Genomic DNA, 17,077 nt, shown 5'->3' with positions numbered 1-17,077 from the left:
CAATAGAAGAGAATCTGGAAAAGAACATACACAAGTGGGGGTGTTTGTGAGAGGGAGGGGCCAGGGGTTTGGGATTGGCATATGCACACCTACGTTTATGCAATGATTGGCCAACGGTGACCTGTGGTATAGCACAGAGGACTCTATCCAGTATTCTGTGATAATCTATCTGAGAAAAGAAATCTAAGAGAATGGGAGTTCCAGTCGTGTCTCTGTGGTTAATGAATCTGACTAGGAACCATGAGGTCGCGGGTTCGATCCCTGGCCTTGCTCAGTGGGTTAAGGATCCGGTGTTTCTGTGAGTTGTGGTGTAGGTTGCAGATGCCGCTGGGATCCTGCGTTGCTGTGGCTCTGGCGTAGGCCGGTGGCTACAGCTCCAATTCGACCCCTAGCCAGGGAATCTCCACATGCCGCGGGAGTGGCCCAAGAAATGGCAAAAGACAAAAAAAAAAAAAAGAAAAAAAAGAAAAGAAATCTAAGAGAATGGATATGTGTATATTCATAACTGGGTCACTTTGTTGTACAGCAGAGATTATTCTCAACCTTGTAAATTAAGTACAATAAAAGTTTTAAAATTTTTAAAAGGAACATATATATATATACACACACACATATATATATACACACGCACACACACATACACGCACACACATATATATGAATCACTTTTCTGTATACCTGAAACTAATGCAACATTATAAATCAACTATACTTCAATTTTTTAAAAAAATGGTAATGGGACACCCTTTGCGGGTTTTATGAAGGTCTCCCTCCAAAGTGAGGAAAATGATTTTTTTTTCATTATAACTGGTTTACAGTGTTCTGTCAACTCTCTACCATACAGCATAGTAACCTGATTAATGATTTCTAATTAGACAGTAATACCTTAATCTGATCATTGATAATTCTAATGGTTAACACGAAATAGATATAAGGATGGCTCCCATCATCCTACTATCTCATGGGGCCACACTACAAGTCTATGACTTTATTGCAATATGGCAGCATTGGATTTGATATCTTTGGGCTGATGGGTAAAGGCTTGATGGTTATTTTTGTGGTTGTGAATAATGAGTATATGGCAGCAGTCTTTTTAAGTGAGTCTACATTTCAGATAAAAAGCAGGCTAGAAAAATTGTTAAGGATCCCCAAGCAGAGTTCCTATCGTGTCTTAGTGGAAATGAATCTGACTAGCATCCATGAGGACTCAGGTTCAATCCCTGGCCTCACTCAGTGGGTTAAGGATCTGGCATTGCTGTGGCTGTGGAGTAGGCCAGTGGCCACAGCTCCTATTTGACCCGTAGCCTGGGAACCTCCATATACTGCAGGTGCGGCCCCAAAAGACAAAAAAAAAAAAAATCCCCAAGCACTGAATACAGATATCATATGAGGAACTTAAGTTCATGATGAACAAACTTGACCAGAGCAGAGTGCATTTCTGGTAGATTTTTGTCATCTTCTTCATGATCATGTAAGCTCAGTATTATTTTTTTCCCATTGAACATATTAGGAATTAAAGGTTAAAGAAGTCAGATGATGTGCTTATGGATGCAAGCAAGAGATAGGTTTGGATTGAAACTTGAGGTGCTTGCTCTTGCCACTGCCCACTGCTGCCTATATCATGAATAATATTGACCATTGTTATGAATAATGTGAATAGAAAGCATGAAAAAAGGGACATGCACAGGCAAAGAGGACCAATGCCTAGGACCAATGCCTCCTGCTCTCCCACTCAGAGTTACCTCCTCTGGGAGGAATCAGAGAGGCCCTTAGCATTGGACTCTTCTAGCACTCAGATTTCCATCCCCAAGTACCAACAAGGAAATGCCAGAGCAAGCCTTCTGAGGCCCTCTAACCTCACGCCTGATTTCCTGACACAAAACACCTCCATGCCTGATGCTCTTTTAATGAGAGCAGCCTTGCCACTCCCCAGCCCTCTCCTTTTAATTTCTGCTTTGCAGCAAGCTTTATCACAGGGGAGGCACAGGCTCGGCCATTCTCCCAGCATCTCCCCATTATCAAACATACTCCTTGTTCCCAATACTGGCTGCTTAGGGAGATGTTAAATGATCCCCTGTTTTAAATCTGCAGCACTTCAAAAGGCTGTTCTGTCTTCGCTAGTGCTGAGGCCTGGCGCATGGCCACGGCCAGGGAGCTGAGGTTTGCTCTTGGGTCCCAGTGCAATCACACACTGTCTGCTTCTCACTGCTCTCAAGTTCTGAGACTGTTTTTCAAAAATCCTCCAGTGTTTCCAGAATGACAATTGACTGGTGATAGCCAGAGCCATTCAGGTGCTGAGAAATGCCTGTCTGAGGCCAGGAGATTAGGGAAGCATGTTTTCGTGTGAGAGGAGCGGGTCTTGAAGAGCCACTGCAGTTCTTCTGTGAAGGAGGAGAGAGGGCAGGCTAAGGCCTTCTCTCCCCTCTCCCTCCCCACCATTTCTCCAGAAGAATTCACTCTGCAGCATGGAGGTCCCCAAAAGAAACACTGTGCTCCCCAACCCCTGGGGTTTTACAAACAAACTGTACAACAAAAATGATCCTGGACATGTCCAGGCAAGGGACTGGAGACTTTCAGAAAAAGACATCATGCTTGTCCTCCAGGAGCTTGCTTTCTCAAAGAAAGAGAAAGAAGGGGCAGATAAAGCAATCATTACAATCATGAGTGATAAAAGCCAAGATAGGGCTACGCACCAGGTAGTCCAAAGAAGGAAGCACGCCTGGGCAGTGTGTGTGTTGTGTGTTGTGTGTGTGTCTGTGTTGTGTGTGTGTGTCTGTGTGGTGCCTGTGGCTGTGTGTCTCTGGCCCGTGTGAGGTGAGGGCAGGGAGGGTAGGACTGTCTTAAGGCATTAGTCTGATGGAGATACTGAAGGTAGGGAGAGCATCACATGTGATGTTAGCGGGTCAGACCACATGAGCTCCCATTATATGCCCATCAGTTTGGGGCTAGGAGCTAAATCTGAAAGGAAAAAGTCATTTTGAGAGAACTGGCCCCCAGTGCTATATGTTTGGACCTGGATGTAGTCTCCATGGCATTTCCTAATGTTCTGGCTAGAGAGTGGTATGGTTAGCTCTCCATCTTAGAAAGTACCCTCTGACTGCCATACAGAAGCAGAATTGAAGCTCAGGACTTTGCAAAGGACAGAGACCTAGGAAGCCGATTTTTCAATGTCGAGGGAACCTAGAAAAGTCTAATGTCCCAAAGGGGTGAGAGAATGTATATGACTGGGTCACTTTGCTGTACAGCAGAAATTGACAGAACATTGTAAATAATGTTGTAATAAAATTAAAAAAAAAAAAAAGACATGAGGAGTTCCTGTAATGGTTCAGCAATAACGAACCCAACTAGTAGTAGTATCCATGAGGATGCAGGTTAGATCCCTGGCTGCACTCAGTGGGTTAAGGATCCCGCGTTGCTGTGGCTGTAGCTGTGGCATAGGCCGGCACCGGCAGCGGCATCTCCAACTTAACCCCTAGTCTGGGAACTGCCATGTGCTATAGGTGTAGCCCTAAAAAGGCCAAAATAAAAGATGAGAAGGTAGCTGAGGGGCAAGTGGGGGACCCTCAATCCTGCCCTTCACATCCCATGAGGATAGCTGAGCCTGTTTGAATGTCCTCCAAAGCTCACAGATCCAAGGAACACAGGGACCCATCGAAATTCCCACCCAGTTTACAGGGCTTCAGAGAGATCTGCAGACAGTGTAAATGAAGTGTTCAAAACTAGGCATTACTACTATTTTTTTTATTATGTGTATTTCTGTGTGTCTGTGAAAATGTGTCACACTGTGTATGGGTCAGCATGTGTGATAGGTGTGGGTAAGAATGAGAAGCCCCTTTTTTTCTGATCCCCAGGAGGGAGACTCAGTGTTTTATTCTGACGAGTGTAAAGTGCCATGGAAGAAAGAACAATAGGATAAATGTAAATGGTCCAAGCATGATTCTGCTGTGGTTCACACAGGCAGCAGGGAAAAAAAAAAAGGATGGAAAAACCACTTTAGGTTGGGGGCACCACCTGAGGCCAGAGCCCTGGGGCTCAAAGCATAGAAGCTGAAGGGCAAGTCAGCAGAGGGAATCTTTTTCCCTCCCTGGGATCAAAGATCCAAGCTCCTTCTCAGAGATGGATCACGATACTGAGAAGAGCAGGCTGCTGACCCCACTGTCTTGCAAAGGGGCACTTAGAACCATGTTAAAATTTTTCTAAGAAAATTTAGACATATGATAAAGGATTAGCCAAAAAATCAAAATTAAATGAAGTATGTATTATGAAGTTACTAACAAAACTGCAGCTGTTGTCCTCAAACTTTGAGATGGTTGGATAGATATGTCAATATAATATAAAAGTGATTTCTTACCTAGGAGTATGAAAAGGGGCAAAAGGCCCATTCACGTGCTACCCAAGGATTTTTTTAAATTCATCTGCTTCAGAGGAATAGGCAGTGTGTCTCCTCAGCGCATCCTTATTAGAACAAACAGCAATGGCACGAAGCAAGAAGTACAAAAGAACAATCCATAAGGAGAAGTCGCTGCACAAAAGAATTTTCACAAACACTGGCAGAAAAAAAATTACCTTCTTTGCTTGATGAGGCTGATCGAGATAAAAGATCTAAATTAGTACAGTTCCTGGAAAATGCCAGAAGAGAGACAATAGATGAGGAAAAAAAGAAATTTAAATCAGGCCTGGGTTATGCCAAAGAGAGATTGTCTAATTAAACAAAGAAATAAGACAAAATTAACGTACAGGAACTTTTCCTCATACAGAAGGAAAATAAAGCCTGACAGTTTAAGTAGGAAAGTTTATGATAATTTTTAGAGAAAAGGGGAAGACAGAAGATTGGTGGATTTCAGACAGTTGGTGCACTTGCATATAAGCCAATGTTTCTCAATGCAAAGCATGAGATCAAAGGGCTATGATGACTGAGTCAAGGAAGGAGGTCAGTGGTATCACTGCAACAAAAGTTAAGAAGTCAACTGGGGGGAAATTGCAAGTTGCCCACCGAAATCTGCCCTCTCCTAGGCATGTGGATAAACTACATATCCTCACCTTTGCATTTGGATAAGATCATATGACTGACTTCTGATCCAAGGAAGGTGAGAAGAAGTGATGTGTGTCGCTTCCTACTTTGGGTCTTGATCATCACCTCCCCCATGCTTTTATTCTATCCTGCCAGCTGGAACTCAGAAGGTGTTATGATCCAAGGGTCAACACAACAACACCCCAGTGGAAGGAGTCTGAGTCCCCGAATCTCTCTATGAAGAAGAGATCTTCCAGCAACTGGACCACTCATTGCCAAGCTGGATGACTTCTCTAGCCTTTAAGCCATGGTCTTTTTGTTTCTATTGCTTTGCCTTTCTCAGAACTGTGTACCAAAAAAACCAAAGATTCATTCAAAACTGTTCATTGAGTAGTTAACTAAATTCTCAGTCTGGTTTAAGGCATGGAACACTCAATGCTAAAACAGACACGTACATGAACGACTCACTGGGGTAACCATCACTTTATTCTGGAGCCATGCAGAGTGACATGGAAAAACCAAAGAAGGGGCATCTCATTCTGCTTGGAAAGGAGGAGGAATCCATGTGGCAATGGCATTTGAAAGGAGCCCATGAACAGGCATCTTCTGGGCTGAAAAGCAGGGAAGGAGATAAGGGAGGGAATTCCTATGGTGTACATAGAAATGACAAGCAAGGCCAGTCAGCAGGGTAGTGGCTGCAGGAGCTTGAGGTAGAGCCAGAAAGACATATGAGGACCAGCCTGTGAAGATGCTTATTTGGACTTGACACTGCAAGGCAGTAGGAGTCTGCTGAGGTTTAAAGGAAGTACTTGATGAGGCCATATTTGTGTGGTTGAAGAGGGGTGTGCAGGATTGACCTGAGTGAGAAGAGGCCAAGAAAGGGAGCCTAGAGTGGCAGTGTCTCATTAGCTTCATATGGCAATAGTGGGGGGAGGGTTGGATGGGGCTGTAACCATGAGGCTGGAGAGGAAGGGGAAGCTATGAGAAACAAATCAGAGTGGAAATGGACAGAACAGAAAGTGAAAGGGCTCTGATGAGGGAGATGGCTAAGTGGCCTGCTCACCACAGCTCTCACTCTGTATTCTAGACTGCAGCTCTGAAAGAATCATTCTGCTTTCTCTCTCCTTTTCTCTAGGATATATAGTGGTCCCTCTGAAATGGGTCCTCAAATCAGTTCCAGGCTATTTACACCCGCCTCCAACATTCACCTACCTCCAAACCCTCAGGAGCTGTCCCAGTTCCAATCCCCTCCTCCCTTCCTACCATCGGCATGTCTGACCCTACCTTCAAGAACCTGCTCCTTAACCTTCAACAGCTGAAGACCCATCCTATTTGGCCTGAAGGATGAACAATGATAAGGCTCAAAACAATGAGAGTTGGAAAAACATGGGAGAATTTTTAAGGGAAGGGATGAGATGACAAAAAGTATGAAAAAGCAGAAGATGGACATTTGAATAGGTTAGAATTTGAGACTGAGCCAGTCAAAGAACCTCTTTGGGCCTCCTGTTTATAAAAGGAGAGGATTACAAAATATTGTCTAAGATTCCTGATAACTTTCACCCAACTAACAAACAAATTATTCTAGAACAATGAAAAAATAATTGGTCATGAATTGAGTACTACAGAGCAAATAACAACCATGTCTAGATTTCGGATATGACCAAATTAACTTTACAAAACTACCTAACTAAATCACAAATTAAATGAGCTAAGAAATGGAAAATTATACGAGTGCATATTTTTAGGACCTAAACAAACACAGTAGTTTTAAGATTCAGAATCATTTAACAGGAGTCAGTGTAGAATATGGAATGAAATTAGCAATAATTGACACTCTCAAAGAAGGAATAATAATTCTGGTAACCAGAAAGAATATATAAAATTAATACTTATAATTACAGAGGAATTACTTAATTATCTGACTTATTGAGAGACTACAATTGGATGCTATTATATAGAATTGAACCTTATATCACTTTATACTTATATGTCAGTCGAACTGGATATTTTGGAACAAAGAAGCAATGCTGAACAGATACATTCTGCAAGATAATGGTTCGCTAGAATGATTATCTGGTCTAATTAACCGAATTTATTTTATTGTGCCCTGGGTTCAGAGTGGTATTTAAATTGCGGAATATTTGGGGGCCGTGTACGATGAGGCAAATGTTTAGGAAATTGAGAACTTATCATGAACTTTAAAGCAAGCATGCTAATAAGATTTATCATAGAACTGTTAATTCAAAATTTCATGGGATGGTGAGCATTTCTTAAATCTTTTGAAATAAAATTTTTACCTAAACATTGAAAATCCTTTCAAGAGCATTAAGTATAAGCACATAATAAAATAACTTAGATTCAATGAGGCTAATTATATGCCTGACACTCTTCTAAGTATCTCACTAAGGGATGAACTCATTAAGTCATTGCAACAACCCTAAGAGACTGGGACTATCACTCCCCCCATTTTGGTGAGGAGACTAAGGCACAAGAAGGCTAAGGACAATACAGGTCATAAATATCTTGGAGTTCCCTGGAGGCTCAGCACATTAGGGATCTGGCATTGTCCCTGCTGTGGCTCCAATTCAGTCCTTGGCCAGGGAACTTCCATATGCAGCGAATGTGGCCAAAAAAAATCTGAGCCAGATTTTGCAGCCCAAGAGCCTACTTCCAGAGTCAACGTACTAAGTACTACCTTTGGCATCGATCTCAGTAATTCCTAATTCACTGGTCAATAGGGAATTCATGCCTGAGTCACATAACAGCTGCTAGATACTCAGGGTTTAAGGAGAGTCAGTGGGGAGAAAGGGCTTCCTCTCAGTCTACTACCCTGACTTGGAAAGTTTTGAGTACTTCTGTAAAGGTATATGCCAGGCAGGGGCACTAACAAATTCCAAAAATCTGCGTCAGGCATTTTAGACCTGGAGAGACCATGCCTCCACCATTCACATAAAGAACAGTGTTTGCTTTTGAAGAAATCAAATATTTAAATTTGTTTTGTTGGAACTGCCCCTGTAATTCCTGCCAAAGCTTCCATAGGTGGCCACGAGCAGGAATATTATCCAAAGCAAGCCAGAGAAGACAGTTTGTCATCCCTAAGCCCAACTCCAATGACTCACTAGGCACCCAGAGCATGTTCAGTGTGTCCATAGGAAAGAAAAATAACTTATTCCTTAGGTTTCCAGTGACAGGATTTATTGTCTAAATCAGGCACTTTTGAAAAGGAAAAGGGACATCATTAATAAGGACTACAAGAAAAAAAAAAAAGACAGAAACCATACTTGCCCCATGAGAACAGGACATATTATCATCATGCTATTTGTGTTTTGATTTGTTTTTTCATCTCTTTGATGATGCATTACATCTTTTTCCAGTTTGGCATCCCTTAAATTCATTGTTAAGCTTTTCCATGGTGACAGAGCCATGGCCACAAGTCAGTAAAATCATTTCTAAGCAACAGATAATGATAGACTATAAGGGAAAGAGGAAATGTCTTTACAGGTCACAGTGAGACTTCAGGTGAATCTGGTGTCACATCGCCTCGGGATCAAAACTTCAGGATACTTTGTGTTTATTGCAAAGCTACCTGGAAAAGGCCTGAGAATTTGTTTGATTACCAAATCTATATGTGGCCAATAATTAGCTTCCTTATCTCCCCAAGGTATTTTCTAGATTTATTAATTTGGAGAATTTTTATTGCAGCTCTATTCACAACAGCCAAGACATGGAAACAAACCAAATTTCCATCGACAGAGAATTGGATTAGGAAGATGTGGTATATATTTACATTGGAATACTACTCAGCCATAAAAAAGAATGAAATAATGCCATTTGCAGCAACATGGATGGAACTAGAAACTCTCATACTGAGTGAAGTAAGTCAGAAAGAGAAAGACAAATGCCATATGATATCACTCATATCTGGAATTTTTAATCATGGCTAAGTAAATCCAGTAGGCACATTCCATTCATTTTTCACATTTATATTTTTTAAAAAATATTTATCATAAGTGGAGGCCTATGATTCCTTTTCCAGGAAAATAATCTAAATTCATTCATTTATTCATTCATCCAATTGCATGTCTAAATGCCAAGTGCTATCTATACTAGATATGGTGGGATATATCAGTTAAATAAGATGGGCCTCATTTCTATCCTCTTTTGTCACATATGATAACATGAGTTTCTCATTCCCTGTCAATTCTCCAGTTTTGTTATAGCTTTCATGGGGGAGAAAGAAGAAATCCCCACAATGAGCTGGAAAATGCTAATTACTATTTATAACTTAAGAAACACAGGATCATTACAAGTGTATAATGGAGCTCCCAAGAATATAGTGGCCCCAAATTCTGGGCCCTGTCCCTTACCAGGCAGGTGACCTGCCTTGTGTGCTTAAATCTGCAAGGAGAGTCTAGGTCAAAATGGTAGTAACTACAGAACCATCACTAATGTTCCCACAACTTATGGGAAGTCATCTTTGAATTTTCTTACTCTCCTTGACATGATTCAACTGGTAAGGCGACCAAGTGGAGGGGGATAAGGGGTCACACCTGAAGTCTAGCAGACATGGCCACCTCATCCTCCCAGGCAAGAAAACAAACTTTGCCCCAACAAGCTAAAAATAAAGAGTAAATCACTAGAAAACTTCATCCCTAAAATGTCATTAATAATTATTCATGAGAAACCTCACTCTGGATCCCAAATCCTGTCTCTGAAGCCAACTTCCTCTGCAGTTATTCCAAATCAAAACCAGGCATTAGTGCATAGGATCCTCATTTAAAACACTCTAAGAGTTTCCCCTGTGGTGGAGTGGGTTAAGAATCCGACTGCTGTGGCTCGAGTTACTGTAGAGAAGCAGGTTCAATCCCCAGCCCAGTGCAATGCGTTAAAGTGTCCAGCCATGGCACACCTGTGGCATAAGTCACTACACCAAGTAATATCTCAGATTCAATCCCTGGCCTAGGAACTTCCATATGCCACAGGTGCAGCCATAAAAATAAATAAATATCTAAATGAATAAATAAATAAAATACTCTAATTGGCAATATTAAGACTGTCCCACAGGAAGACAGCAAGATACAGTATAAAGGACATGGTTCCTAAGTGATTATAAACTCTACTATTTGCTGGTGCCTGACATTGGATAAATCTCTTACCCCTTCGAGCCTTGATTTCCTTCTCTGAAGAATAGGGTGAACCGAGCTAAGCACATAGTAGATATTCAATAAATTTCTACAATATTATTAATAATAACAGTAGAATTACCATCAAAAAGAAAACTTGCCTGTCCAGTGACCCACAAAACTTCCCCAAATAAACATTCTGGAATCCAGGGTCCTCTGTGTCAACCAGGAGTCTCCTGAACAAACACTTTCCCCTGCAACCGAATATAAACCAGCTTCACTCTCCTCCCAGCAAACCTTCTAATTATCTCCGCTGTTTACAGCATCCAGCCCCTCCGCTACCAAATTCTCCATTATCCTGACAGCCAACAAACTAGACCTATTAGAACTCAGCACAACTTTTGCCTAAGGCAGGAACTTTGTGAGACCACAAATCGTCTTGGTATTAAAAGTCGGTGCATAAGAACTGCCCTCAGCTTTTGCGCTAAATTGCTAGTTTGAAGACATTCATTGCAGTATATTGTATTTCCACTATATTTTGCTTTAATAGACTTCGTGGTGAAGTGTATAAGAAGAGTTTTAAAGCCTGAGGTAGCACACAGCCAACTTTTTTTTTCTTTTATATATTTTTCCATCTTTTATTTGTCACCTTATATTGTTTTGTTGCTTCACATACATAAAACAACCTGGCAATCACAGAACAATCCCCAGCAGTTAGTTGGAGGCACATATTGACTTCACTATTAAAAGTTGAAACAATCAAGCTAAAGAATCTGTGGTGTATTTTTCTGCTACTTGCATGAGACTTTAATTTTAAAACGAATGGAAAATATCCCCTCTGAATGAAATAGCACTTTCATTGACCTTGGTTTATTTCTATGCTTTTGCATTGCCTGCCTAGGACAACTCTGCAGTTAGAGGGAGAAGTGGAAGAAAATATCCACCTCACATTTTCATCTGAAAGTGCCAAGGTGCTTTATGGCCATGATTCTTTGAATCTCGGTCAATTGATGGGCTGAATAAGGCCAGCTCACCTGGCCTTGCCTTAGTTTAGCAACATATATCATCCCTTTGTTCACCTTCATAATGCCGTGGAAACAGCCCAGGTATCCTGTATCCATCACCCTATGCCATTAGGGATAGGGGAAAATGAAACCTACTCTATGCTCTGTCTTCATGGAGCATATGGTCTCATCTTCACAGACTATATCGTCTCCTCTTCAAGATGCATGGAGTCTCATGAGAGAGAAAATAATTAAATAAATAACCTTGCAAACATGTATGCTTATAAATTCTTTATCACCATAGTTATGAAGGAAATGTATTATCAGAGGCTCTGGATGTGTGGTTCCAAGAAGGTCTTGCAAAAAAATGAGCAAGATGAGGAGATGAGGGCATTGAATAAGTTTTTGGAAGGAACAGTATCAAAAGAGAAAAGAGACCCCAGGGTAGGAAGGATCTGTAATCTTTGAGAAACCAAGGCAAAAACCACACTGGGGAGAAGAGGAATGGGCAAGGGGAGTGAGAGGTGGAGCTGAAGTGGTGGACAGTACTAGAACAGTGGGACCCTGGAAATGATGATGGAGAAGCGTCATTTTATTCCAAGGACAGTGGAGGGGCATTGAAAGGATTTCAGCAGATGTGTTACATGATCCACTTTTGGCAGAATTCCTCTTCCTCTGGCTTTTGCATGGAGAACGAATGGAAGGAAAACTAGAGTAGAAGTTGAGAAAGCCGTCTGGAGAGCAATGGGTCCAGGTGAGAGAGTAGTCACTGAATGAAGGGTTTGGAGAAAAGATAATTTGGAAAAAACAGATTTCAAAGTGACTTTAGGACAGACTAGATATGATGCTGAAGAGACAGTGTCTAGAAAGATGCCAAGATGTCCTGCAGATAAACTAGTGTGGCAAGATGCAAATTTTGAGACAGGAAACACTAGGAAGAGCAGATTTGAGAGACTATCAAGTGCTCAATTTTAGACATTTAAAGAGTTTATCTTGAATGCGAGTAATCAGAATCCACCTCCAAGTAAAGAGAGATCTACTGGAAGAATACTGAGAATCTCACAGAATTCAAGGGAAAAGTGACATCTAAGACAAGGAGAACCAAGACAGCCCAGAGATTCAGAGAGCAGGAATGTATCCACCAAACAAGCTCTGAAATTCATGTAACTCAGTTCAGCAACTCCCTGTCTCTGTGTCTTTCAATTGCCAAGTGCTAAATATGCGAAGAGAGGATCTAATGGATCCAAATTAAAATAGGGACTCATTCTTCTCCAGTCCGCAAGGAGCAAGGAGACAGGACCCTATACCAAAAATATGGCCACTCCACCCTCACCCATGCAGTCTGGCAGCACTTCTCAAAGGTGGTTGTGAGTTAGAAAATGGAAGACATCCCAATGTCTCTTGTGTATTTATATATCTGTATCTATACCTACATTTATATCTATACCTATACCTATATTTATGTCTATACACTTTTATTTGACCTTCGCAACAACATTCTGAGATTGATCCTGTTATAGCCACAATATGAAGGTCACTAAACCCAGAGAAGTTAATCAGTCTCCAAGAGCACACAGTTGGTAAGTAGGTGGTGGAGCTGTGATTTAAACTCACATTAGTCTACCGTGTCTTTGAATTCAGATGGATTCAGTCTACATTCACAGCTACTCAAAATGTACTTTCCCAACCATGGCCGTCTTATGCAGGATTCTGAGAACTCCAAAAGAGAAAAAAGAGATTTGGTTAAGTTTCATTATATTCTAGTTGATTCGCCAGACTTTTGGAATCTAAAATCTATGCCTTTCCACAGGTGATAAACATGATGATTAGAAGAATAAAAGTGCATTTGCCTGGAGTTAAATGTAAGGTTGGTAAAACAGCATAATTGCTTTGGTTTCCCAGCCTGGCACAATAAGTCATCAACACTGTTGCTTTAGGAGACCAAAAGAAAGAGTGAGAATCTCCTTCTGAAGCTGTCACGCAAATTGTTCACAAGTCTTCCTGTGAATCCTGTGATAGATAGATGAGATTCATCTTGACTGAAGTGGAAAGAAGGGAAATACCTCCATCAACATCAGAGGGGAAAGAGTGATTACACATAATAAAATACTCTCCAGTGCACAGCATACTCCCCTTTGTATTAAATGATGTGGTGAATGGCAGTGGAAAATATATTAGTTATAGTACAAAGAATTCCTAGACATGTGTAGTGCATTGACCAAAACCTCCTCTATGAGAATATAAACTTTACAAGACCAGGGACTGTTCGTTGCAATATCCAGAGTCAGGACCAGTGTCTGGTACATGATACCCACACATATAGCACATGCTTGTGGAAGGAAGGAATGACCAAAATCTAGGTGTCACATTGTGAAATTCGTTTTTTCAGATTTTTCGGAGTGTATGACACCACGGTAAAGGCAAGCGGCATCCATATAGCATCCAGTAGAAAGTCAGTCAGTAGACAGGCAATAAGGTTGAAAACAGGAATAGAAAATTTATACAAAGAAAACATTATAATTGTTTGACACCATAATTTTCTCAGTTCAATTTATCAGCCTTTATCCACCCTGTCTACTGTTCTAATAGCATTTATACATGGATTGGGTAGGGAGATGGTGGATTAAAGCAAGTAAAAATAAAAAAAAAACTCCAAAGAAACCATCCACTCCTACACCATTACTCATAAATGCTAATGCCCTCAAATCTCCATCTTTCTTGAGCAGCTAACCTATGTTTTCAATCGATTTCATGGCCCACAGGTACTCCAATCAGAAACAAAATGCATCATCTTCAGCCACAACTTTTGAGCTCTAGTTTTTAATTAACCATAGGCCCTGCTCTCTCCAAGGAACCTGAACTTGATGCTCAAGTCACAATGAAGTGCCCCCTCCACCCCCACCTCAGATTAGAGGCTAAGTCTTGAAATGCTATTTTTAGGCATCTTTATGTACGCTAGCATCCCTCTCTGTTGTCTTTGAGAAGCCCTCACTCTGGTCTAGATCATCACTTTTCTAGGTCCATTGCATTAGACTTATATGGAATCCTATGCCTTTGACCTCTACATTCTATGCCATCTACCTGCTACAACTTCACCAAAGTGAAATTTGTGCACAAATCAGATTAGAGAGTTCCCTTCATTAAATTGATTTTATGGTGTAACAACACTTTTAGGTACACTCTATTTATCCTGACCTTAGAATCTTCTGTAATCTCCTATAATCTGGCACTGAACTGAATCTTTCTAGCTGTCCTCTCTTATTCATTTATGGGTCTATAAGAGATCATCACCTACTAAGTTAGGGGCCAAGACTCAGTCCCTGCCCTTGAAAAGTTCAAAGTCCTGGGAGAGACACTTGAGCAAATACAGTCATGGCACCATATAGTAAAGATGAAGATGGAATGTCCAGAGCCTTTTCAAACCCATAGCTGTTTCTCAAGCTTGTGCTATTTGTTTGGACAGCTCACCTCACTTCTCTGACTGCACATCCTCCTTCTCCACCTATCACAGTCCTTAGACTGCTGCTTGTCCCTCAACAGCCAATCTACTCTCCAATAGCTGAATTGATTCAGGAAAAGTTTCTTTTCCAGCCTGAAATCAAATATTTAGGCTTCTGGGGAGGATCAATTCCTGGTTACCTAACTCCATAAGCAACATGTAAATACTTAATAAATTGATACTGTAGGAAAAAAAAAAAAAACATGTTTTCTAGAAACTAAGTTTATTTGGAGCACTCATTTAAAAAAAAAAAAAGGATTTCCCATTGTGGGTCAGCAGAAATGAATCTGACTAGTATCCGTAAGGACACAGATTTTGATCCCTGGCCTCTCTCAGTGGGTTAAGGATCCAGCATTGCCATGAAGATCCAGATGTGGCTCAGATTTGGCATTTCTGTGGCTGTGGCATAGGCCAGCGACTACAGCTGATTTAACCCCTAGCCTGTGAACCTCCATAAGCTGTGGGTGCTGCCCTAAAAAAAAAAAAAAAAGTAATAAAAATGCTTGTTCTCAGGTTTTATCTCAGAGCTACTATATCAAAATTTCCTGGAGAAAACCCTGATAACTGGTGCATTTAGTAAGTTCTTTAGGGAAAGTTTGAGAAACGTCATTCTGAGCTGATGGTTCTCAGACTGAGGCTCCCTGGTCAGCTGATAGTGACCAGATGATGACGATACTTCTCTACCAGGGACCACACTTGGAGAACCACTCCTTTAGGCCAAAATTCACTTTTCCTGGCACTGTCATGAAAGAGTATTGTGATAACAACATTATGGAAGAGTCAGTGCAGAGAATCTTGCCACAGATGATGAAAACAAGGCTGATCCAGGCTACCTGATTCACAGACATGGACACAAAAGCACCATTGTTGTTAAGACAGAGGTACTGACATCAACCTGCTACTCTTCTTCCAGTATATGCATAAGATAGCATGTGTGAAGTAACCCTCACAGTGAATAAAACAGGAAAACTTCAACAGGAGTGCCATGCAAGGAGAGATCAAGATCACAGCCACCTGCAAACCAGGAAGAGAGTGCGCATCAGATCCCAACCAGTTGTCACCCTGATCATGTACTTCTCTCCTCCAGAACTGAAGGGGATGTTATTTTTTCTCCATCATCCAGGAGACATATGATCACAACCACCCTCCATTTTCTTCCTTCAGAATCCACAGCCCAAAACTTCTGAGGAATACAACAGGGTAAGTGAAGCAGACAAGTATGCTACACCAAGTTGAAAGAGGTTTTCATATGCTTCTGCAATTCTCCTACTGTAGGTTAGGATATACGTTCCTCTGGAAGGGAAGATGGTGAGCAAAGAAGGAGCAAATAAAATAGCAGATTCCTATCCTTCCCATCGTTGTCCCTGAACCTATCATCAGCCTGGAAGGAGTTCAAAAATGTACATTCTCTGGCTTACTTAATTTGCTGGATTAGAAACCCCTGGAGACAGAGTAGTGGAAACCCACGAAGCTGTGTTTAAGTGTTTTATTGGCCATTCTAGAGATGCAGCCACATATTCGGTATGAAATCCACTTCTTCAAGTGAATCCCTAGCAAAAGAGAAATTAAATATTGGTCTGATAAGTTTTTTATTTTTATTTATTTATTTGTTTTGCTTTTTAGGACCACACTTTGGCACATGGAGGTTTCCAGGCTAGGGATCGAATCAGAACTACAGCAAGAGCAACACAGGATCTGAGCCATGTCTGTGACCTACACCACAGCTCACAGCAAAGCTGGATCCTTAACCCACTGAGCGAGGCCAGGGATCAAACCCGCAACCTCATGGTTCCTAGTCAATTTTGTTTCCACTGTACCACAAGGGGAACCCCCCCCCTTTTTTTTTTTTTGGTCTGATAAATTAAACAATATGCTCTGTAAATACACCCCCATGAGGACCTTCTTCTTAACCACGGTGTGGTCAAGGCTAAACAGACAACAGAAACAAAAATTTCAGAAAGTCTACCTAGTCATTTGGACCTAAAAATCAGAATTTTCTATCACATTACATCTGGGACCATTGAAGATATACAGGCATTTTCATCTTGAAACGGAATAGGTAATGAACTGAAAAGGGGGCTAAGATTCAAGAAAAGCAAAAAGAACAACAGAAAAAAAAACACACAAAAACAAACAAACAAAAAAAACAAACAAAAATCCCTTCAATTCAATGGATATTTCAGGGTGTAGCTGCAAAGTTTCCTTGGATCAATCCTTTTCAAAATTTGTTTTTATCCAGAGTACTTTCTTTAACATATACAACAAATTCAATCCCAATTTATATGACAGAAAAGAGATTCTGCTGTAGCCTTGCCCATGGCCTTCTTCAGTGACTCACATCCCCTATAGGCATTTGTATGAATGCCCACGATTATGGAAAAGGCAGTTGACACTCCTCTTCTAGAGAGTATTTCCTTCTTAATTCTCATAGTCACAGACA

The sequence above is a fragment of the Phacochoerus africanus genome, chromosome 9 (genome assembly GCF_016906955.1).
Source record: "Phacochoerus africanus isolate WHEZ1 chromosome 9, ROS_Pafr_v1, whole genome shotgun sequence".
NCBI classification, from domain to species: Eukaryota; Metazoa; Chordata; class Mammalia; order Artiodactyla; family Suidae; genus Phacochoerus; species Phacochoerus africanus.
The sequence above is the reverse complement of the archived record's forward strand: the minus strand, read 5'-3'. Positions refer to the sequence as shown.